The 26,794-nt window shown below is 35.0% G+C and overlaps 1 protein-coding gene and 1 non-coding gene across 9 annotated transcripts in view; both read right to left on the bottom strand.

Moving 5' to 3' along the window:
- The window catches only part of BTRC (beta-transducin repeat containing E3 ubiquitin protein ligase), a 154,478-nt gene that overhangs the window by 30,982 nt on the left and 96,702 nt on the right, over positions 1 to 26,794 (bottom strand). The window lies entirely within an intron of this gene.
- On the bottom strand, positions 9,267 to 9,339 carry TRNAI-AAU (transfer RNA isoleucine (anticodon AAU)). The gene has a single exon. It is a non-coding gene; the product is annotated as a tRNA-Ile (tRNA).

Genomic DNA, 26,794 nt, shown 5'->3' with positions numbered 1-26,794 from the left:
GTTGTAGACAAGCTGAGAAATAATTGGGATTCAATGTATATTTTTTGGGGGGTGGGGTCCTTGATTAAAAAAAATTTTAAGTTTTATCTTTAAATTTTGTTGTTTAATGGAGGTTCTGGGGATTGAACCCAGGACCTGGTGCATGCTAATCATGCACTTTACCAATGAACTATACCCACACCCCTCAATGTATATTTTGAAAGCAGAGCCAACTGAATTTGCTGATAGATGGGATATAGGGTATGAGGGGGAAAAGGGGAGACAAGGACCACACTGAAGTCTGAAGCTGGAGAACACTAGGAGAAGATTCAGAAATCAACAGAAATTTGCTAATCTGAAGAAAGTTGATTTTCTTTAGGAGATAACCACAAAGTGGTAGGTACAACTGGTTACTTTTCAAAGTAATTTGATGGATCTTTGGCATATTTGCTTGAGGCAATTCCAATGTGCAAGAAGACCCTTGTTACTATGGAGTTTAAACCTGCCTAGGCATATTGAATATGCCATAAACCTGTATCAAATTTGGATAATCAACTTCTGCTATTAAAGGCACAGACTTGCCTTAACTTCTAAACATTAACTCCTACATGTAGGCCGTCTTACAAATGATTCCAGATACACAGGTGAAAGCATATTTCCAAGAATAGCATTAGCCATTCTATTTACACAGAAGGAGCAAACACTGCAAACAGCAAGCCCAGGTGCATACAGAGTTGGATACTTTCTAGCATAAATGTCACTGTTGTCTGTGATATAAGACCAAAAATGATTAATAAGAACCTTGTTGGACATGGGCCTTGGGGGACTTCGGGGTTGCTTTTTGTGTAGGTTATGTGTTTGCATCTCAGAAAAGAAAAACTTGTGAAATGTGGAGTAAGGTTTTGAGAGCTAACAAATAGGGGGTTTACAAGCTTAACCAAATGCCACTTCTCATCCTAACAACCAAAACCTCACTCCATCATCTTTTATATATTTATCTTTTGTCTTTTAAAAGGTGGAAATGGTCTAAAGTTGGATGCCACCCAGAGTACTGCATTCTGGCTAAAGACAGAAATGCCAGTAACAGATTAATAATCAGCAAGGTAATGAAATAATGAAATTATTCTGTTTATTTTATACTTTAAACAAACCAGATGTTTCTATAATCATAGGGAATCATGTCTGATCAGTGACTATCAGACTATTAACAGACAAAAATGCCTAAGGATTTCACAAATTTGATTATCCCATTGCAGGAGCTATAAAGTTCGGTCAAGATTTTCTTATACTTTCACTGATTTAATCATGAACAAGCCCTAAAACACTGGCTATTAAAGATGAAGTATAACCTGAGAGTTCATGTATTTGTCAACCATTTGCCAATGGTACTACATTCTAATCACTACCCTTCAAAACAGAGTATTTCTGTGTGAGGTAGAGACACACCTCACATCCATCGTCACTTCAAATGAGTTACTCTTAACCATTATACCATACTGCACTGTTTTAAAAGCATTGGCCCTAGAGTAGAAAGACCTGGTTTCAAATTTTAGCTCCTTAATTTACCAGGTTATTACATGGAATAAATAACTCAATATTTTTCCGAGTATGTTTCTTTCATCTGTAAAATGGGGATAATTATAGGATCTATTTCATTGGGTTTTTGTGAGGGTCAAATAAAATAATCTAAAACAAACATGCTTAGCTCACCACCTGGTACCCAGTAAAGTATTCAATAAATCATCACTTTTAATGAATTTATGACACAGATGGAGTTGGGCTTTCTCTTTTTCAAAATACATCCTTCTTTATCAGTATGTAATATATTTTTTTGTATTTCAATTTTCATTGAAGTATAATATACATAAAAGTGCATAATCTTAAGTGTACAGCTTTTTTTGGGTCACTAGCTTCCCTGGGGTAACCACTACACTCATTTCATTTTAAAAAATACACATTTTTTAAAAACTGCCTATACAATTTACAGCAGCATTAAGGGAAAAAAAAACATGTAACACTTAGGAATGATTTTAACAGCATATGTGTAATACCTGTAGACTAAAAACTATAAAACACTGCTGAGGGAAAATTGAAAAGACTTAAATAAATAAATAAATAAATAAATAAATAAATAAATAAATAAATAAAAATTAGACTCAATATTGTTAAGATGTTCATTCTTTCCAACTGAAATATAGAGTCAATACAATATCAATCAAAATCCTAGCAGGTAAATGGACAACCTGATTCTAAAATTTGTACAGAAATGCAAAGAACCTAAACTTCAGCCAAAACAATCTTGAAAAATAAAAACAAAACTCACACTACTGAATTTCAAGACTTACAATAAAGCAATAGTAATCAAGATAGTATGGCTTTGGTGTAAGGACAAAATATATACAGATCAATGAACAGAACTGAGAATCCACAAACAGACTCACACACATATAGCCAGTTGATTTTTGAGAAAGGTGCCAACATAATTTAATAGGGAAAGGATAGTCTTTTTCAACAAATGATGCTGAAACAACTGGATATCCATATGGAAAACAGAAAAAATGAACCATGTTCTTTACTTTAGATCTTATGAAAAAATTAACATAAGTTGATTCTGGATTTATATATAGGAGCTGAACTTCTAAAAGAAAACCTTGGTGTTCTTGGGATAGGCAAACATTTCATAAATAGGGCACAAAAGTATAAAAGAGACCTTTTTAAAAGAAAAAATAGATAAATTAGCATGTGCCAAAAATTTAAACTTCTGGTTTCTAAAAGAAAGTTACAGAAATAAAAACACAAACCACAAACTGGGAAAAAATATTTGTAACATATGTATCTGACAAAGGATTTATATCTAGAATGTATTAAAAAAAAAAAAGTCTTAGAACTTGGTAAGAAAAGAAAGCAAGTAACTTCTTTTTTTCCAATGGCCTTTAAAAGACCTGAACAGACACTTCATAAAAAAGATTCACGGATGGGATAACCAATACACATAAAAAGATGTTCAATATCATTAATCACTAGGGAAATGCAATTTAAGATCACAATGAGACACTACTACATAGCTACTAGAATGGCTAGTTAAAAAGACTGACCATACCAAGTTTTGGCAAGAATGAGGAGCAACTCGGTCTTTCATGTTACTTGCAATAATGTTTAACAGCACAAACACTGTAGAAAATAAGTCGACAGTTTCTTATAGTGTGTGTGTGTGTGTGTGTGTGTGTGTGTGTGTGTGTGTGTGTGTGTGTTCATCATATGACCCAGCAATTCCACTCCTACGCATTTACCTCTCCCTACAAATGAAAACAAATATTTCCACACAAGAACTTGTACATAAATGTTCACAACTGCTTTATTCATTCATAACAGTCCCAAACTGAAAGAATCTCTATGTCCATTAAGAGTTGAACTGATAAAATTATGATATATCTGTACAAACGAATGTACTCAGTAATAAAAGGAATGGACTACAGATACACAAAATGACAAGGATGAATCTCAAAAACACGCTGAATGAAAAAGAGGCCAGATACAAAAGATATATACTTTATGATTCTACTTATATGAAACTCTTGAGAACAACAAAAATAATTTATAATGATAAAAACAGATCAACTGTTGCCTGGGGTTGGATGTGGGGATGAGACTGACTGGGTAAGGGCACCAGTGACGTTTTTGGGGTAGTGAAAATGTTCTATAGCTTGACTGTTATACAGGTTCATGTATTTGCCAAAATTCATCGAACTGTATACTTAAAATGGGTGTATTTTATTGTATGTAAAATACATCTTAATAAAATTGATTTTTAAAAACTTCTAAGGATCGGATGTTTCTCAGGATAAATGCCACTGTAGTGTTAATTTCGTATGTAACTAAGATACTATATTTGTAGAGAACTCTGGAGTTAAAGGTCTTTGTTATCAAGCCTCTTCCCTGTATCATTCTCCCATACAGATTTTTCTACTAATGTCTAAAGTAAATGCAGCAAAATTTCTATTTGGGAACCTTAGAAAATTCACAAGGGTACAGTGAAAAAGTTCAATTATTAAAAAATCAAAAGGCTGTATATTAGAGTGTGTGGGAGAGAGGGTAATGGTTACTTGTGGCAATAGAATTGATTTGGCTTTCCCAGCAAAAGCCTGATGACTCAACCACTACTGTTCAGATGTCCAGGAAAGCTGACAAACAACCTCAGTTTAATGGTAACACTAACTTTCTGCCACCCCTGCACATCTCTTCTGCTTTTCTGTTTACAATGAACAGTTATCTCCAAAAGAAAGAAAGAAAGAAGCTGTCAGGTGACAGTACACAAAATGAAAAGACTTAAGTATTTATATGACTGTCCTCAGCTTAGTCTTCAAAGGCTAAGGGCTAACATTTCCCCCCTTGAAAATATATTAAAGCATCACTTTCAAAACTACCATGAATTTCTCTGGAGCTGCTGCCTAGGCCAGGAGGGAAAAATATACACTTGCAGACACCAACTAGTCTAACCACAACCACATAACAGTAAGTGTGATGACTTTGCTAACTGTACTGTGTGTAGGCTAGAAGATACAGTATGGACTGGGTGAACTTGATGGTGAGATGACAGGTATTTCTAGTTTGCATGTAGACCCTGCTTTAATCACAAGGAAGGGCACAGTAAGCAGAGAAAGAAAAACGTTCCAGATATAGGACACCACTTGGAATTGGGGGTGCAAAGACTAGATAAAGAGAGTAATATTTATGACTAGAGAGATGCAAATGATATTTAAGGATTCTGTTTGGCCTTAAGAAGGGCTTTGAGGAAAGATCCTGGTATTGAAACCCATGGGGGGGGGGGGGAAGGGGATATAATTAAGATGATGAATGAATGTACAAATAAAATGGGCACAAGTTGTGCTGGGGATAAGGCTGTAGTCTAAGAAAAACAGGACAAGAATTTTGATGAGGGCTGGAACTTTGGAGTTATCAATCAACCAATAGCCATTTACTGAGTGACTAGTCTGTGCTAAGCACTTTTCTAGAGGCTAAGGAAACTGTGGTGAACAGGTAGACAAAGTTTCTTTACCTTCCCTGGCGAGGAGTGGAAGGAGAATGTGTAATACATATTTTAATCTCAGAAACCAGTAAGTATTGTGAAGAAAACAAAATAAGGTAATATATTTTAGTACATGAATAGTACAAGCCTACTTTAACTGAGGCGGTTATGAAATGATGCTGGAGTGGGTAACATTTGAGCTGAGATCTGAAAGATGCGAGTCAAGCCTTCAGAACATCTTGGAGAAAAGCCTCCCAGAAAAAAAGGAAGAGCAAGTCAAAGGTGTGTTAAAGTGAAAGAACAAAAGGCGGCTGGTATGACTGGGGCAAAATGAATGAGGGGGAAAGTGGTGGGAAATAAGGTTAGTGAGGTGGCCTGGGGCCAGATCACATAAGGCCTTTTGGGTCACAGTAAGGAGTTTGGATTTCATCTTAAGAGTAAAGGAGAGCCCCTGAAGGTTTTGAGGTAGTTAAATATGGCATCATCTGATTTATGCTTCAGAAATACTTACATGTGGTGCCACACAGAGAATGAGGAGGAAGGGAATCTGGGGAAGTAGGGACGGGATAACAAGAGCAAACTGCAAGAGCAGAGGAAGGAAGATCAATAATTAGAGCTGATATAATAATCCAGGCAATAAGTGATTATGGCTAAGGTTAGGAGAGGCAGACTAGGAAGTGCTTAGAAGAAAAGGTATTTTACCCTCACAAGAGAGGAATGAGAAGAAAAATCTGGTACATTAACCTGGATAGGGATAGGGATAAAATCAGGGTTCTTGCTCCTTGTAGCCAGGAGAAACAAGGCAAAACATTCAAAAGTTTTGCAGGGGAAAGGGGGGATTGTGTTGTTGTTGTTAAACGTCTGTACTATTCTCTATTGGTTATTGCCAGGCTTTAGTTAAATAAGAATCCAAAAACATTGATTTTAAAGTTATTTTTCCTACTATTTTCCCTTGATTTCTTTGTAAAAGTATCTCCAAGAAAAAAAAAAAAGCAAACACTGTTTTGGTTAAATTAAGAGGAAATGATATTGTCTACATTTTGGTTAGGACTGAAAGAAATATGTAAGCACACCTAAGGGATGGAGATGGTGACAGCAGGGAGATCCAGAATAGTTCTAGAACTCACAAAAAGCTAGGTTAGAAAAGAAAAAGGAACCCAGAAGGTTCAATAGAGTCCACTGGCACTTAAGTATCTTTTAACCAGGGAGTTTCAAGAGAAACTGAAATAATTTGGCCATAAAATTGAACATGCAGAGTAAAAAGTAATGCTCAAAAGTGGGACGATAACTTTTAACATTTCCAGTTATCAGTTTTTTAAAAAACCTTCATAACTTTCAGTGATCAAAGAAAGAGTCCATTCTCTTTTTTGGGGGTAAGAGTGCAAATGAAAAAAAAATGGTGGCTGTACATATAGAATGGAACAGACATTCCAACAGAAGTAAACATCACATTTCTCAGTAGGATTATTGCGTTAATATTTTAACAGCTTCTCCTAAATATGATTACATATTAGGTGAACTCATAAATATGTCAGATCTGATTAGTGAACATGGAAGACAGGAAGGAGCAAATTTGTCAGCAGAAAGAAAGTTCACATTATGAATTTCACTGATTTCTAAAAGCCAAAAAGAAAAGGCTTGCAACCATTGCAATTCTTTTAAATAAAACTCACTGGGAAATGAACTCACAAATGCCCCAATATATATGATTATTTAAAGACTGGACCCCTGGCAATCTTTTGTTTCCTATTTACTGATTACAGGAAAAGCCACATAAAAAATTCACCAAAATCAAAACAAAGCCATTTTTATTATTTCTGGATTTTTGAGGTAAAGGAATAGAATAGTCACTTAACATTTTTAGGTTTCAAAACCGGGGCTCTTGTTTCTGTAGTAGGTTCCCTCATACAACTTTATAGCTTCCAGGGTGATAGGTTCTTTTGTTCTAAACCAAGAAACTCTCAGCAGTTTAATTTACTGCTGCATTATTATAGCTACTAACTACACACACCTCCAAGGCTGGTAAACCCACTGATGTAGACAGTGCCACCTTAAAAGGATTTTTGGATGGGTCTTTGTGATGGGGGGAAAAAAAAAGACATAATGTTTAATTATAAGAAATGATTGAAATAGGCACAGACATACCCTGGGTGCCTCCGCACTGCAGCAAGCTCTAAACTTGTTATCGTTAATGGTTTAAATTTCACTGTGCTAATCATTTCAGGACACAAGCCTTTCTTGATAATCTAATGAATTATTCCAACATCCTTCAGCAAAAAAAAAAAAAAAAAAAAAAAAAAAAACCCTCCATGACAGCACTAATTGCAAGACGTTTTCCCAGTGCTTATGTAAAATATGACAGAGCAGCAGCTTAGGGAATTGCAGAAAACTGCTTCTAATTTCCACTGAGAAACTGACAAACACCTCTCTTTCATCTCTCCCAGCTCTCAAGTAAGATTTAACTTTCTCATTTAGTTAATTACCGAGTGAGGATCATCATTTCCCCGGATCGGAGCGGCACAGAGCCTTTATCGTGTTAACTTGTGAACTTGATCGATGGCTGCTGCTAAAACTTAATAACTTCACCCCCTGGCAAATTGTAAGATAAATATAATAGGAGAAACTCTGACAGTAAAAACCTGCCAGAAATGAGCGCTGTGTTTATGTTTCTTTGCAGGCAGCAAAAAAACAACCGACAGCTTATTACTGGTTGCGTGTTACTTATATTTAAAAGACTCCAGGCAGTTAACTTTCCATATACTGTTAAAACTTTGCTCACAAGATGGGGAAAAATGAGAAAAAGCACTAGTGATGTAGACTTGGGGAAATGAGGGAAGAAGGGGAAAAGGGAGGATGCGGAGAAGAGCAAGAGAACAAATATATTGTGTAAACTCTTTTTAAATGTCATGTTTATCATATAAAATGTCCAACCAGCACACACAGGCATACAATTCTTTTTTAAAAAATAGTAATTCTGGACTTCTAAGACATTGTATGAACCATATCTATGAGCAAAGCAAGAGAATTTTACTCACTCAAATTTTTTCAATGACTGTAACTCCATGCCTAAAGAATCCAATTAACTGTAGAATTCCTAGAGCTTTCAAATACCCCTGCAGCTAGAAAACCATTCACTAACTACACCATTTAACCCTTTCTGAAACAAGTACACTATAGCTAGGAAATGCATAAGTTTGTCTAGGACCCTTCATCTAGTCTTAAATTCACCTTCCACACCCAAGCTAGCCAACTAAGAAGGAAATAATCTGTAATTTTTTCTTTTGGTCAAACATGAATCCAGACTTGGAATTTTAACATTTAACTGTTAAAGAGTTGGTACCATGGACTAGTACGACATGAATTTTATGCCTTTTATAACCAATAGTACCAAGGATAATAGACAAAGTATAACAATAATAGAGTGGCTGCTCACCAATGTCAGTCCCCTCTATTCCCCAAGACTGGTAATAGGACCTAAAACAAATCTGTACATAAACTGCTAAGCCAGAAAGAGAAAGAAAAATACCATATGATATCATTTATATGTGGAATCTATCCAAAAAAAAAAAAAAAAAAAGAACTTATTTACCAAACAGAAACAGACTCACAGACATAGAAAACAAACTTATGGTTACCAAGGGGGAAAGGAGGTGGGAAGGGATAAATTGGGAGTTTGAGATTTGCAGATACTAGCTAATATATATAAAACAGATAAACAACAAGCTTATACTGTATAGCACAGGGAACTATATTCATTATCTTTTAGTAACTTATGGTGAAAAAGAATATGAAAATAAATGTATGTATGTTCATATATGACTGAATCATTATGCTGTACACCAGAAACTGACACAACATTGTAAACTGACTATACTTCAACTAAAAAAAATAGATATACAAAAATTAAATAAAGTAAATTGCTAAGTCTGTTACACTGACCGCCCTCATCGTATAGAAATATTACAAAAAACAAAGTATGAACTAAATTTTAGGGAGGGTAGAGAAAGGCAGAAAAGGACTTAGAGTTTAAGCCTAATTTGTGAGTTTGTATTTAACATCCATTACCTGCTACGTTAGCACCAACAGCTAAAGGCTTCATGCTGTAGTCCAAGGGGCCACCATTTTGAAAGTTGAAAGGATGTAGAAAACGGAACAACAAAATTCATATTCACTAGAGGATCAAATCTAATTCCTCATTTAAAAAAATTTTTTAAATTCTTTTTCTTGGCAGGGAGGTAATTAGTCTTGTTTGTTTGTTTAATGGAGGTACTGGGGATTGAACCCAGGACCTTATTCATATTAAGCATACACTCTACCACTGAGCTATACTCTCCCCCACTCAATTCTTCATTTTATTTTGTTTTCACTTTCTTTAAATAAGGATTATTGGGGCCAAGCAAAGAAAGATGAATGGATTTTTTTAAAAAACAGCATTTATAATAGACAAACTTTAGAAAATCTGAAAAATACAGAAGCACGAAGATCATGAAAATTGCCCATAATTTCCACCAACAACAAATGAACAATGTTCACATTTTGTGGGTATGTATCTTTCTGATCTTAAAAAAATTATCAGTCAATTATTTGATGTGGGGGAGGGTGTTTCTGTGTCATCTAGAGTCTTTGTCTATAACATCAAATTAATAAGAGAAGGCAAAATTTATCCTTTGCTAAACACCTTAGAGAAGAGTCAAGGTCTGATTCTGGAGGATACAGAATTACAAGTGACTATGACTACAGAAAGAAGGGGAGAGGAGGAAGAGGAAGAGAGAGAAGGGAGGGAGTGAGGAAGAGGGAGGAAAAAGGGAAGGGGAGATGGGAGAGAGCAAGGAGAAGAGGAGAGAAATGATGAAAGTGGGGATGGGGGAAAGGAGAGAGTGGGTAGGACAGAAATGGGAGAGATGGGAAGGATAAGCAAGGATAGAACAGATGGCAAAGGAAAAAGAGAGGCTAGGAGGGGCTAGCAAAGAGAAAGAGGGAGAAATGGATGGCGAGAGTTAAGGGTGATGTTGAGAGAGATGAGGGAGAAAGGAATACATATAACCAAATGCAAAAAGGACCTAGTTTTACCAAGCTCACCTGCTCCAAGAAATGCAATATGCCTGTTGGATAAAAAGGTCCTCTCTCACACAATAAACAATAAGCATCAAGAGGGAGAGAAGATGAAAAACTATTTTTCTAATGTTTCAGGCAGAGTAATAAAGTTTAATTGTCTGGAATCTGGTTGCTTTTGTAAACTTCCTCAGTCCAGGTTGCTCATCTGGATTTTAAATAATGTTAATATTACCAAAATAAAATTTCTGTTGTGGAGAAAGTTTAAACTAAGGGTCTTCTTCTCAACTTCCCCCTCACATCCTCCCTTTATTTTAGCATCAGAAAGTTAAGTTTTACCAGTAAATAATGGAATGATGGAGGTACTGGCTGCCAGAGGAAAATACAGATACATACTTAAAATGCAATTAAAAAGTATGTGGGAATTATATAGTCAGTTTTAAATAAAGAAGAAAAAACTACCCTCCTCCTCTATGTGCTCTAATCCTTGTATTTTTAGGTCCAATAAAAAGGTATCAATGACTTGGCAAAACTTTGCTTCTGAAGGAAGCCTTTGAGAAGCTGTATCTAAAACCTGGATTAGGAAAATACAAGGTTTTTTGGGATAGTATCACAAGAAGCCAACTCAGCTTTCTAGAAGAAATTCAACTCTTTCCAAATGCTTGTTAATGCATGTTAAATGCAGCAAGAAATAATCCTATGAGGCAGCAACACAGGCCTCTCTTAGCTGCAGTGAATGAAGTAAATGACTTGTAACTTCTGGAAGTCTTGGTTATCTGCAGGTAAAACTTTAATAACCCTTGTAGCATCAAGGGACTAAAGACATTTCTCTCTGGAATACTTGGGTAATTGTCTTCTTAATTTATCCAGGAAAAGCTTAGTTTGGATGCAGCATCTGGGTTTTTTTGGTTGTTTTGTTTTGTTTTTAGCAGAGGTGATCAAAACAACTTACTCAAATTCACATAAGTTAGTAGAGTTCAGACTAAATTTCAAAATGCAGTTGTTACATAAAGTACAGAGTTTTTCTAAAATGAAAATTTGGGCCTTCTGCTTTTTAATGACAATGAAACTTTAAGTCAATGACTAAGACTAAATGTAGGAGACCAGGACTGCTTTGCATAAAAGGATAAAGACATTTCTGATGGCCAAAAGTGGTTTACAAGAGACCACAAGCACCACACCACAAGCCGGTTCAAATACCCTTCTGCAGGAGTTTATGTTAATGTAATACAATATCATAAAAAATAATACCATGATTTGTCACTGATTCTATCCCAGCTCTACCACTTACTTGATGTGTGGCCTTGGCTAAGTTACTTAACCTCTCTGCACTTCAGATACCTCATCTGTAAAATGGTGATTCTTACAGTACTTAACTGAAGGGGTTAATGTTAGGATATAAATAATACATATGTAAGGACATTTAGAAGATTACTTGGCACATAGTAAAGGCATTAGCTGTCACTATGCTTTTAACTAGAAAGCACTGCAATGTACATAATTGCTGATTAAAATTAGCTTAATAGTTTTATTAAATATAATCTTCTTTGCTTTTACAGTAATTCATGCCCGGAAACCTTCACTTTCAAACTAAATTTTAAACTTTCAAGGCCAGAGATTATGACATAAGCCCTTTAGATATGTACCATAAAACCTATATAGATATGTTAGCAGTAGCTCAAAAAATATTAGGTAAACTGAAGTTTTAATCCAAACTAATGTAAGGAGTGGATATTGCTTTTGGGAGTACAGTGGTAAACTGCTTTGTGGTATAAACATATTTGGAGACCCTTTCTCTTATCAACAGGATGCCAGTGTCACTACATTGACACTTTGTCCATAAATACTCAAACTTGGTAACTTTTAATCTACTGTTTTCTGAGATTAGTTTCAACATTTTTATATAATAAAATATGTAAAATACTACTACGCAAAACTTTCAGAATGAGAGTAAAACTGAACTTCCAAAAGGAATGATGACTGACATTTAACAACTGGAGAAGATAGCAAAGAACAAAAGGAAGACTTCGAAATGTGTTTTACAATTTGAATAAAAGACATTTGAACACTGATTTTTTTTTTTCATTTTCAATCCTTCAAAGGAATTGCCAAAACATATTCCCATAACACTCAAATTTAGTGATGGAAGAACAGTAAGGGAATTACTAAAATGGTAACAAGATACTCAATGCAGTACCCTACTTTTGAAAATCCACTTCACTGATTTCTACAATAAATACAGGGTGAGTCCTACATCCTCTAGGGCACAGAGTACATATTGCTTTCTTGAGACTTTATACCTCGTTTTAGTAGTCAGCAAAGACAGAGCCAGGGCAGAAACCAGACTAAAATTCACTTCATTAGCACCCACCCTTCTTTTTCTCAAAAACTGGCAGAAAAACATTACTTGGTGATTTTCTCTGAAGGCTATTCCCCCACCACCACCCGGCACAATTTTTATGGGGTTTCATGGGCTAGAGACTGCAGATTTTTGATGTTTTTGAGGAGGAGATACTGAATCTTGAGTGTCACAAAAATTTTCTTCTTCAGAATGGGATAAACCTCCACCAAGAATTTTGTGTGTATGTTTGTTGAGGGTGAAAGTCAGATAAGAAAATAAAAATCAGGAAGATAATTCCTTCCACATTTATGTGCTTGATTTAGAAATAAAGGACTTGTATCCTTTCTTGGCGGAACTTGGCTTTTCTTAAAGTATGAAATAGTTTCTACAAAGACATTTCCTAGTTCACTATAAACTTTTTAATTTCACTTGGGTGTGGCTTAAACTCACATGGGGCACTATAAATACGAAAGGCACCGGTAACAACTTCTTCCAATGACGTTTTTCTGTGTGTCAAACGTTTTGAAGTTATTCTATCTCCATTTCCTGTTTAAGGAATACGTATTGAAACTTGATGCTTTGGAAACAAAGCATTATGAAAAGTTTTCTTATAGTTGACTCACATGTAAACAGCTCCACAGAAAGAGTAAGGCAGCATGATGGCCTAGTCCCATCACTAATTAGCTATGTGATCTTGAGCAAGTGTCTACTGCTTGGGATCTCATCTATAAAATGAGTTGGTGGATGGAATAATCTGAAGCTTAGTCTGGCTTTTAGATTTTTGAGTTTATCATTCAGTTCCATGGTAAATTAAAATGCAGCTGAGCGAATAAATTTAAAAAGAGAATAATTCTTCATGCTTTCCTACTAAAAAACTAAACTATTAGAGTTTAAGTACATCTCTCAGGTAAAAAGAAATATTTTTCATAATGTTATTTGGACAAGCAATATATCCCCAAATCCAAAGAATAAGTCAAACTTTTCTGCAACAATTGAGATTTTAGTGAAAAGAAATTGCTATCATTCTGAGTTATAGGTACACAGGTAACATTATTATTCTCTTTTCTACATGCTACAATATTCCATAATTAAGAATTTAAAACTTTTACAGTGTTAACCTTTCTCAGGGCTGACACTAGGCTCTGAAGATCAAATAGTATCTTGGAATTTTGTGTCTCAATATGCCTCATTTCTTTCATAATTTTCTTTTATTTCCCCATCCATCTCTCTCCATAGTTCTCAGTATTTAAGGGAAGGTTTTTCAAGAAAACTGTCAATAAATGAATGTATCTCTCTATTAAAAATTCTTTTATTTCATAAGGAGGCAAAATATTATATCAATTTAATACACCAACTTGTTTTATTTAGGGCCAAATCAAAGTAGTAGGGCTACATGAAGAGTCTGAAAACAGGTATGAAAAACCTACTGGGATCCTCTTAATGCTTTATCAAGGTTATAGTAGTCATGATCAGATGGCTGCTGTCCTCTGCCAGTTTCTTTTGGATTCAAAGGCCATCAAGTGTCCTCACGGTCAAGGTGACATATTAGCTACTGTAACAAATAAAAAAATATGGAAGAGCCCTGGGTCTCAATTTCCATTTGAAAGATTAAGTTTCATTGTTAAGTTACAAACTTAATCTGTGGCATCATCTTCCATGGTGACAGTATTTTTCAATAGTGAGGAAACTAATGGGCCTACATTTTTAAGTAAGTAAAGCTGGAAGAGAGGGCCAATATCAGAATAGACATGGACTAAGAGAGTAACAGTGACCATATGGGGTAGGGTTGAGAAGACAGAATCAAGACATTTTGGAGGATATATTCTTCAGGATAATAGCAGAGGGCCTGCACATGACTTGTGGAGTAAGTAAAAGGAATTACGATTTTAGAGGCAGTACTACACATTACCGACAAGCCTAGGTTCAAGTCCTGTGTCTGCAATGTACAAACTAGCAGACTTGCACAAGCTAGTTACCTTCTTTAAGCCTCAAATTTCTTCACCTGCAAAGGGAAACAATCTCACATATTTCTCAGGGTTGTTAAAAAGAAATAACACGACATTATTTACAAAATGCTAAGCATAGGGACTGGCACATAAATGCTTAATAAAGGTAGCTGTTATCGTTTGCTAGTACGCAGAAACCATCTTAGCAATTTAGGCTGTATCAGGGCCTGCCCATCAAACTTTGAAGCTAAATTTTTAACTGAAACTCCATACCAAATTCTCCGGGAATGGGACTTATGAATTGGAATATTTTAAAATATGCTAACTTGTCTGGCTACCATTAGCTGATATGATTGGGGATAGAACTATGAAAGAAGAAAGAAAATTTAAGTTGTGACCAGATTGTAAGCAGCTCAGTAGAGCCAGACTCAAAGGCTCTGGAAGAAATCAGAGGAAACTACGACTTAGGGAACTTTTGTGGGGACTGAGTCATCTCATTTAAACAAATATACTGAGGACCTTCTATGTGCAAGTGCCACAGTAGGCGATGCAAAGGTCACAAAGACGGTAAATATTGACAAGTTGATTCTAAAACTTTTATCAGAATGCAAATGGCCAAGAATAACCAAGGCAATAATAACAAAGTTAGAGGGCTTACTATCAAAGTTCAAGATCTGACAAAGACCTGTACATATATGGTTATGTGATTTATGACAAAGGAAAATGCAATATAGGGGGAAATACACATTTTAATAAATAGTGCTGACTCAACTGAATATCACGGTTAAAAAAAAAAAAAAAGGCACTCTCACCTCTACCTAATACCACACACACAAATCAAATGGAGTGTGGATCTAAACATGAAAGGTAAAAACAATAAACATTTTAGAAGAAAACATAAGAGAATATCTTCATTATACTGAGGTAGGCACAGATATCTTAAGTAAAACTGCATAAGGCAAATATTAATAAATTGGACTATTTTAAAATTAAGAACCTCTGTTCATCAACAGATATCATTTAGAAGTACAAAGGCAAAGACACTGAAGCAACCTAAATGTCCATCGAGAGATGACTAGATAAAGAAGTTGTAGTATATTTATATAATGGAATACTACTCAGTGATAAAAATGAATAATAATGCTATCTGCAGCAACAGTGATGGACCTGAAGATTGTCATTCTAAATGAAGTAAGCCAGAACGAGAAAGAAAAATACCATATGACATCACTCCTATGTGGATTCTAAAAAAAAGAAAAAAAAGAGGACGCTAAAGAAACTCATCTACAAAACAGAAACAGACTCGCAGACACAGTAAACAATCTTGTGGTTACCACCAGGGCAGAGGCAGTAGGAAGGGATAAAGTTGGGAATTTGAGATTTGCAAATGATAACCACTATATATATGAAAAGATAAAATATACATTTCTTCTATATAGCACAGGAACTATATTCAATATCTTACAATAACCTTTAACGAAAAAGAATGTGAAAACAAATATATGTACATATATGCAAGACTGGGACATTATGCTGTATACTAGAAACTGACACACTGTAACTGACTATACAATTAAAAAAAAAAAGTGCAAAGGCAAGTCACAGAGTAGGAGAAAATATCTGCAACACATATATCAAAGTACTTGTAACCAGAATTTATAAAGAACTCCTACAAATCATTAGGAAAAATATATAAAATCCAATGGAAAAATGGGCAAAAGACTTAAACAGGCATTTTTATATCTAAATGCTCAATCAAAATAAAAAGAAATATTCCATTTTAAGTGTTATATAACATAAGGAAAGTTAAAAAAATGTGACAACAAAGTGAATATACTTAACACTACCAAACCATATGCTTAAAAATGGTTAAGATGGTAAATTTTATGTTATATGAAAATTTCTTACCACAATTAAAAAAAAAACCCCACAACGTGATACTGCTCCACACCACTAGAAGGGTACGATGAAAAATCCAGACAAGTGTTGAATAGAGAGGAAAAAGAACAATGGAACTCTGATTAACTGCTGGAGAGAGTATAAGTTGGTACCACCAGTTTAGAAATTCTAACTCCCCTCCTAGTTACATATCCAGTTGAATACACATATTCACTAGACCAAAAGATATGTACCCCAAAATTTTTTTGTATTTATCAAAATTTGAAAGCAACCCAGATGTTCATCTACAGTAAAATGGATATATAAATGTGGTATATTTACATAATGAAATACTACACATCAATGAGAAGAACAAATTCAGCTATATGCAACAATATGACTCTCAAAAACATATGTTGAGTGAAGTAAGTCAGACAGTAAAGAATATGTACTGTATGATTCCATTTACACAATGTTCAAAAACAGGTAAAACTAATGCATGATGTTAGAAGTGAGGATAATGGATACTTTTGGGAGAGGAATGACAAAGGGGGTGGGAATGGGTTTCTGGTAATGTTATTTTTCTTTCCTTCTTTAAAAAAGAAAAACACTTAGTGGCAGTTACACAGACACGTTCACTTTGCGAAAATTCAATGAGCCAAACTCAGGGTTAACTGAATCCTATATTAGGAACAGATTATTACATTCATAAAAAGAGAAATAAGAGTGAATAAAGTCCTGTTTGGTTACAGATAGATAGTCCTAACTCTTATTTTCTGATAAAGGAAACAGGGAGTTCTATTTAAAAAAAAAAAAAAAAGATTTAAATTTTTGCCTTGGAACAGCCTTACCCTCTATCTTCACTTGTGACCCTATGGCCACATACAGACAATTGTTCCCATATGCCACTACTCTGAACAAGGTTAGAGCTCCCTCTAGCACTTTTAACTAAGGAAACACCACAGGCCCTTACAGAGCTGACACAGTTTGGTGCTGCCCACAGTTAAATGCAATAAGGCAATTTTTATTTTTAATTTGCTTTAATTGTTGCTATGATATGAATAATTAATAGACTGCCTAAGCCAGTTTTGTGAAGTTCACAATACAGAAAGCCAGGAGAGAAATATCTACCTAGAAAGGAGGCTTAAAAATGGTTATAACTGCTAGAATATTAGAGAATTTGAAACATTTATTCATGATTTGTAGCAACATTATGTCTCACCAACAAAGAAACATGCTACCAAGCACTTCCTACTAAAAAATTCTTCTGCTCTTTATCAATTTTCCTCTCCATGGCTACATAATCACTGTACCTATAATACCATATAAGAGCAAAGTAGGTCAGTGTTAGGAGAACCTTGCTCTTCGGTGGAGAAGAGGAAGGTTTGGCTGTAAACACTTAACCTAGTTCCATCCATTCTAAAACAAGTATTTATTAGCATTAAATAAGACCCTGGACAATAGAGACCTATTCAAATTGAAGTCTGTATTCTTTCCCCGTGCTTGTAAACTCCCTTCTCCACTGACACCTTAACCATTGGAAATCATGTTATTGATGCCCCCACTCAGCAATGTCTATTGCACATTTGGATATGCCAGAAAGTAAAATTTAGTTATGATGCTGTAATCCTGTACATTCCGGACAGAATTTGAGCAAGCTCTAAATGTTCGATGATTATAATACGCATCATCTGGGAATGCAGCTTCATTTTTCATTGTTGGATTTCAAGTTTTCCCCACCCTGAAATAATAAGTGCTTTTCATTACTTTTGTTAAAATTAATACAAATATAAAACCTGCTAAATAATAAGTTCCTTGAATAAGGAGGGAGAATGAGAGACTGAAAAAGAAGAGAATGTAAAGAGTCACCTTAAAAGTAAATTAATTTTGGCCAAGACTATTATGTGTTATTCATTATTCTGCATTCTAAAGCTAAGAAATAACATATTTGAGTTATAATAAGAAACAAATACTTCCTATAATCTTTTTTTAGCATACAGATCCCTCAGAAAGTACACCTGTAGTTATAGGAAAGTTTAGCAGTTTCCAAGGGAAATTTTTACTTTTTTTTTTTTAAGCATTCTAAATGGAGATTAATACAAGTCGTATGACTTCCTCTCTCATACTCTGATTACGAACAAGCATCCCACTGCCAAAGTCAGTACAGCCTGGACATCAGTCCTGGATCTTTCCCGCATGTACCACAAAGCCATGATGCCAAGTTTTCCACGTAGTTTGGTTTTGCATCATGTCTGCTGGGTCGCACTAACAGGGCCATATTCATTTCAAGGGCAGCTCAAACTAGGGGTGAAATATAGTTTGAAAACAGTTATTCATTAAGCTACTGAGAGTCTCAATCATGAGCTGTATTTTTCCTAAGACAAGATCCATTGTTGCTTCTCTTTCAATTCACCTAGTATCTGCTGGGAGCCATATATTATGAACTAGAACAAGAATGACAGATCTAAATTAACATGACAGAAAAGCTAGTTGATGCTGCCTCTTGGTTTCTCTACTTCACTCTCTTTTGTGGCATCCAAAGGCTTCAGAACCCTGGCATTAATTAAGCAACAGTTTTATTACACACAATCAAAGCCTGAAAAGAAAAGCCTAACAGACAGCAAGACTCGAGATTACAAGGTTCAATTAACAGTTTTACTTTTTTGTGGTTGCTAATTGAGGTATTTTTAATTTTTATCATCTCATATGGAATGCTAAAAAGGAAAATACTGTAAGTGTGAGGAGACCACAAACCTAAAATGTATTACTGTATCATGATTCTATATAACCAATCTGCATATTTCTGTTTTCCAAATCATGGCTACTTGTTAATAAATTGTTAACATTTAATAGGCACCACAGAGAACTTTTTAGATAATCAGCCCAGATTTGTTACAGCTACCCTAATTTCTATGTACTAAAATTCACAAAACACAATGGTTGAAAGCACATGGCCATGGGGCCAAAGTCTGGGTTCAAATTCCAGTTCTGCAACAAACCTTGGGCAAATTCTTGATATCTCCAAGTTCTAGCTAATCTGTGTGTAAAATGGAGTTGTATGCTTAATGAGATTGTTGTGGGGATTTAAGTGAGAGTGTATATAAAACCCTTAACCCTTAGTGTCTGGCACAATGTAAACATTCAATAAATAATGGTGCAAAAAGGCCATCAAATTTGATGACACAATCTCTAGATTTTAATACTTTAAATAATATATATCAGACTCAACAAATATAATTTGAGACTCTACCTCCTGCAAGTGAAAATTTGTCCTATTTAAACTCTACAATGAAGGCAATTTACTTTTGTGTACAACTTGCCTCTTAAAAATAACTTTTACCATTTTCAATTGAGAGGAAGCAGGGAGTAAATAATAGTCCAAATCTCAAATTTTTGAAGTTTCAAGAGAACCAAATAATAGTATTAACTGGATACCAACAGCAACAGTTGACTAAAAAATATAGTTATATAAAGCTCTCACTTAGAATTTACCTTTATTGCATGTTCTCATGTTATAATGTTGAAATAGTGGCTCCTATAGTGTCCTGGGCTAGATGTATTCAAGTTTGTATTACTCAGTACTTAAAGCCTTAAAAAGCACACTTACCTTTTTAATCACTGCAAATGGAACCTACTATAACCTGGATATATGTGACATCTAAACCTATTGCTTTTCAAAATGTAAAATATAAAAAAAATAGCTGTATTTCTTGGACTTATATTCAGAACCTACCTCTTCTCCTTAAGCACCACTCAGAGGGAAAAGTTAAAGAAAACTCCTTCAATCTATCAACTTTAAAGCCTAAAACGACATTGTACTATTACTACCAAAAAACAAAACAAAACACACACACAATATTAAGATTCAAGGAAGTTGATTTTTTTTTAAGTTCCCTAATTAAACTGTTAGGTTTGTAAGTATTCTAATCACAAGAATAAGAGAAAATACACAAACTGAAAATGAACCTCATACATAGATGTAAATAAAGCCACTCTTTAGGTTGCCCATTAATCCACAAGTGGCATATTCATCTTATTTACAGTATTATACCCCCTGCCATGATATTCCATTATAGAGTCACGCTACACACTCCATAGTTAACACTGTAGGAACCATCTCTTTTTAAACACGGTTTTCTCTCTACATTTCCCTTTTGGCTTGCTCCCAAGGTTGTTTTTCTTTTTTTTAAATCTTCATAATTAAATTTCTTATGCTATTAGATATTTCAAGAAGGTATGGATAAAGTTAAAGAAGTGATGTCTGGTGTACAAAACATAGCTAAATTTATGTTCATTTTCTACAAATATTTCAATATTTCTATTTGTTATGGTCTTAGTGTTCCATGTGAGCAAGTGCTTCTTACATACTTTCACATGTCAACCTTAACTATCAAAAACTTCCATTCTTTCCATTAGAGACTATCCAGGGAGATTTTACACACACACACACACACACACACACACATTCATGTTTCTTTGCTTTTGGTTTTCATTTGCTTTTGATCAACCTGTTTCACAACTACTCACTCCTGTCCTAAGCTTAAGCTTCTCATGCCTGTCTAAACTGGACAGAGGATTTCAAGGTCCAACTATTAATTCTGATACCCTCATCATGTCTTCACAATCACCAAACTATCTAGAAGCATGCATAAAAATATTTACTGAAGTGTCACCAGATACAGCCTGAGCTTTGAAGCCCTAAGGGACATTTTCTTTTCAATTGATAAAATTAATTATAAAGCTTAACCAGGAAAAATGTTTTTGATATAAAAGGGCTGCCAATATATGCTTACACTCTAAATCCTGTCACAGAGGGTAGGACAAGATCTGAATTCTGAAACAACTTCTCCAATACAATTACTAAGGTATGAGTTACCACCTTGAACCAGTCATATTGAACTCATACCATCCGATCCATTTTATATGTAGAACAATGGAACATAGCCATGAGGTGATCTTAGATCTTTAAAGACCTATGTTTATAAGGTAGGTGATTATTATTGAATAAGCATTTAAACTCACATACTAGAATTATTGACTAGGTAACCCAGAATAGAGATAGTTAAGTTTTCTGAATACAGTCTTTGTGCAGTTCAATCAGAACACAGTATTTTACAGGCACTAAAGGGGAGTAGGGTGAAATGAAGAAATAACACTAGATGTCAAAAGTGCTACAGAAATCAAATGGAGAAAAGCTATAGGTGCTTTGTAGTGTGAGGCCAAGTATAATGGTAGAAGAGATACATAAGGCCTCCAAAGACTTGAATATCAACCAGAGCAAGGACTCTGAATTCAGAGAGATCTGATTCAAAACTTGACTGTATAGCTTAGAGGTGTGGAAACTTGGAGAAGTTTTAACATCTCTAAGCTTCGGGTTTCTTATCTGTAAAGTCAGGGTAATATTATCCATCTCATCAGGTTCACATACTGACTGAAACAGATAACATAGATAGCACAAAAGTGCCTAAACAACGGGGCTTAATAAGTATTAATGTATTCTCTCTCCTCTTTAAATTTTTTAGTACAAAAGTAAAAATAAAAAATAAAGGTCTTTCATCCTGAAGATACACAAGAAAAACAAACATTAAAAATTCCTTATATAGGAACATATTCCAAACTAAAAATTGAGGTGGATGAGGCACTTAGAAAGGATTATTATAGCCTCAGAGATACAGCTGATTCCATACATAAGAACTTTAAATAAGGGTGTATTAGGTGGATTCCAGAAAATGAGACTAATGAAAATTCCCCTAAAGATGATATTTTGGATTAGTAGAATTTAGGGTGACTTGGCAATTCTAGCTCTGTTAGGAAATTAAAAAGGAGTTTCTTGGTCATTCAGCCAGTTAGACATTTCTGTTATTACTAGTAAAAAACAAATTTTTTTTAAAAAGATGCCCTCAAAAAAAGAGACATCTATTTTAACACTGATCTTAAGAAACAAATCCTGCTGGAAAAGAACTCTAACAACTAGAACAAATATTGGCAAGATCATAAAGTCAGATGGAATTTTAGAATTGTAGGAAAAGGGAAAAATACAATTTTATTTTTGTAGAAACCTGGTACAGAGAATAGTCATTTAAATTCATAGCTCATTTGCTTTACAAGCTGAAGTCATGACACAAGAATAAAATTTTACATGTATGGATCCTGAGCTCATGGGTACTGAAAGGTTCAAAAGGAGAGCTTGGGTTTCACAAGCTTTGTAAGTGATCTATTTACACCATATGACTAAGAACATATTTATTCATGGAGAGCTTATGAGCCCAGGCTTCTGGAACTGTCAAACTAGGAGAAAGAAGAATGAAAAGCCACAAAAGTCCATAAAAGCTGTAAGAATTAAAACAAAAACAAAAACAAAAACAAAAACAATAACCAACCAACCAACAAAAACCCTCTCTTCCAGATTAAGGAATACAAAGGTTATCATGCAAAATCCTAACAAGTGGGCTTTAAAATATTAATATGTACAGTAGCAACATTCTCTTAAAAGAGTATGGTGGGAAGTCCTAGAAACATTTAATATTAAGTCACTGATCCCAATACAGATACACATAAATCTAAAGGAATATTTTCAGGAAAAGCTCATTATCAGGAAAAAAAAAAAAAAAACCCCAAAACCCAAAAATCAGGTTTCTGGTAGAATTCCAAGAGCTATACTAAAGATTTTTTTTTTGGAAGGGGTAAGCAGAGAGATAGTGAGTACTGAGTTTGTTCTGAGTTTTGCAAAGAAGTATAATATTAGGGACTTATATTCTGCAAATACAGTACCTTAGGGCTACAAGGCTAGAATTTCCATTAGTTATACATATTTATAAAAAAAAAAAAGTCCTACTAACTATGAGAAAAGATTAGCTTACACCTAACCTGAATATTCTGGCCTATATTTCAGGCTCTTTCTTGCTAATTCTATACTCAGATGGGTACCACCAGAATACTGGCTTTTACATATTGATACTTTAAATAAACGCCGAAGTCAAATCCCTGCTAATATCAAGAAAAAAAAATTATTTTATATATCTTTGGAAGATATCTAGATTCATTTACATAGCCTACATTATTTTCCTTGCTTTTACAGTAAGTCACTAAGCTTAAAATATAAACCCTAAAATGGCCTCATATACTTTCCCAAAGTTAAAGCCTACCAAAGAAGGACCAGAAAACAGGCACTGATTTAGTAGAGAATATTGGCCCATTAATATCTTCCATAGCCTTATACCATATTTCCCAATATTATAGGGATGATTAACAAGGTTATAATTTTAGTATAACTGAGCTTTAAATGAATGAATCAGCCTTTAGTCTCAGTTATTGCATAGACTTTCCCTCCTCTTCCTCCTGTAAACCCCATTCATTGATATTCAATTCTCAATTATATAAATTGAAATAACACAGCCCCCAACATGGAGAAATCAATGGCATAGGGGAAAAAAACCAAGCAGTGAATTTCCTAATAAACAGAATAAGAAAAGGAACATAATTTAAATATACTATAGCTTACTGCCTTAATGATGGCCCTCTTTTAAATAATTCAAAGTGACACTAGTCTTCCAAAACCAGAAAACTTGCATGCTACTTGCAAAGAAAACTCTAAATTGGAGGGGTTGGAGGCTGATAAGGCAGATCTTCCTAAAATTTACTTTTTCTGGTTATCTGATCTTTTAAAAAATCAGAAGTTAAAACCCAGAATGCAATGGCAAAGAAAGTGTGCTGGTAATCAAATGGCCCCTGATAGAATTACAGTCTATAGATCATTAATACATCAACCATATTTGTGATAATACTTTGAAAAGTAGGCAGTATTTCTTCTTTTTTAAAATGGAACTAAAATTGGTACATAACATATTAGTTTCAAGTGTATAAGTGGTATTTCTTAAAGTCTGTAAACCAGCTCTAGAATGGAAACACAATGCCTTCAATAAAAGTATGATGTAAAACCCTAAGATTTTTTTCCCCCTTTTTAGGAATCGTTCCTGGCCTTGTGCAGCTGTAGTATTGCCTTCATCATTCCCTCCATTTCCAGTCTTGCTAATTAAAAGGTTGATCACAGAACAATGCTCTTCTCATTAATTTCACTGTTCCGATTGGGCAGGATCCCTGCTTACCCCACCTGATCTTTTCACACTGGTGAAGTTAATGTGACAGGAGCCCGAAGATGGATTACCTGCTGCCATATTGCCCATCGCCTCCAATCAGGAGCTATCTGTGTAAACTGATTGTTCTAATTTGCTCTCATTATTTTTACAATATCAGGAGAAAATAACGCACACAGCTCACTGTCAAAGCCATGAAAATCAGCCATTAGTTAAAGCCAGACACTGAGTGGCTTTATTAGAGGCACTGCAGTTTATTGATGTAGCTCCAGTCAAACAAGCCAGCATTTGCTTCAGTAGAAGGAAATGTTTATACTGAAAGTAAATATTTATTGTAATAATACCCACAGCAACATGATATTTTGAAGAATTCTGTTCTTATTTCATAAGCTTAGTTTTGACACAAATTAACAACAATGAAGAGCTGGGTTGGCATAAGAAAGTAGATAACATTTAATACACACTCAGTAGCATGAAAATCTGTCTATTAATGCAAATCTATGAACACTCTTCACCTCCTATGCCTCGAATAATAAGAAAACTCTATTCTTTGACTACAAATGCTAATCAATCAATAAATAATACAAGTTCTACTTTGTTCTACACCACAACAAATATTTTTCAAAAACAGAAATTTTATGACTTAGGAATCAAAATGATTTCTATAATGATCATACAGGTATAGATTTAAATAAAAACTGTATTCTTGAATAATGTAAGAGTTCAATAAGAAAGATTACTAATCCGAGTATCATAGAAATTCACAATATATTTCAGAATTGGAAAATAAGCATGGTAAAGTCAGCCAAGCAAACAACAAGCTAGGTTTTAAGAGATGGTTTCTTAAAACAGAAGATAGAATTCTGGACAAAGGTTTGATAGTCAATTAGAGAATATCTTTAAAAGATTTGTCCTGGACACAAAGAAAATATATTTTCCCATTGTAAATAAAATGCTAAACTCTAGAAGAAAATAGATTTAAACTTGGCATTTCCAGGCTTGCCTGGCTAAGAACAATTCTGTAAAAATGTTAGCTAAATGCTGCTTGAACAGCATTTAGGGGGCTGGAGGAAGGTATAAATAATAGAAACTGATGCCTTTTAAATAAAGGAATTTAATCCACACATTCTACCCCATACCCACCACCCCCTTTAGTATTACAAGGAAACATGGCTTCCTCCTGTTTTCTTTCTATACCAAGATTCCTAGGTAATGTAAAGGCAAGAGTATGCCCTTCTTGCTGCTCCCCTTTTAATGGCCACTTTTCTTTTTCTAAGAAACGTGTGCCACGCTTTTTTCCTTAAAATTCCTGCACTAAAAAACTGCACCATACTGCACTCCGCAAAACGTGCTGATGGCGCCAATTACAAGCCCCCAGCCGAATGCTCCAGCCCCCACCATTCGGGCAGATTTATGCGGACTCTTGCCGACGTTATTACAAGTCAGAGTTTATTGGGAAATTGTTACATTATGCGGAGTGTCTAACAAATTGCTTATGCTGCTATAATTGGATTACAACAGCCGCTTGCTCCCACCGGTAAGATTAGGCAAGTAGGACTCCTGCCGATCTCTGAGCGTTAGCAGTAATTTTATTTGCCTTGCCTCTCTCTTTCCTAACAACATGCCTCTCTCCCTGCCAGCTGTCTGCTGAAAAGGCACAGGCTTGTTCCTTGGCCCTAACAATGCAATTACAGCCCCGCAGATCGCACTGTTTGTGCATTAAGTACAGAGCCAAAACGAGGCGAATTGATCGTTTGACTTTTGGAGAAACCATGTGATCTGTCGGTGCGGGCGATCCGACATGCATCAGCAGGCAATACTGCAGTCAGTTCTCGATGAAGAACTTTCTTCCTTCACCCTCTCTCTCCCAATCTTTCCTTTTCACCGAGGAAGACATTTACTGGGCTCATCTCATGCTAATGTAGATCAATCCACAAAGACAAACTCAATCTTATTAGCTCCCTGGCTAGACAGAAATGTGAATAGGTTCTAGCATCTTGAAGTGTCTCAGTCAGATATATCAGTGGTTCCCAACAGTTGAACCTCTGCTGCTATCTAAAAAAAGGTTCATAAAGAGTTCACTGAAGAAAAGAAGTGTACAGCAACACTGTAGTTCAAAAGAACTATAGAAAGTTTTATGTTCTGGCAAATAAAACTGCCTTGGAAATGTTTCTTATATGCTCTATCTATTCAAGAAGCCACGAAGAAATGAGCACAGAAACCTGTGTCCTGCCTTTCTCCACAGATCTGCTCTGCTGGAAGATGCTGGAGGCCAACGTGCAGAACTGCCGCTGACTTCAGCCTTAAAAACAGTCAATCTGATTTCCACTCAGGGCAAAGTTTTAACCATATTTTGTTGACAGCTTTTAGTTCCTGTTTCTTTTTCTTGTATGTTTAACAATGAGTGCAGGTAGCAAGGAGACTGTGTAAGCAGTTACTTTGACTGTAGGCCATAGTTCACGAAGATTCTCAATGCAGT

The sequence above is a fragment of the Camelus dromedarius genome, chromosome 8 (assembly GCF_036321535.1).
Source record: "Camelus dromedarius isolate mCamDro1 chromosome 8, mCamDro1.pat, whole genome shotgun sequence".
NCBI lineage: Eukaryota > Metazoa > Chordata > Mammalia > Artiodactyla > Camelidae > Camelus > Camelus dromedarius.
The sequence above is the reverse complement of the archived record's forward strand: the minus strand, read 5'-3'. Positions and strand labels throughout refer to the sequence as shown.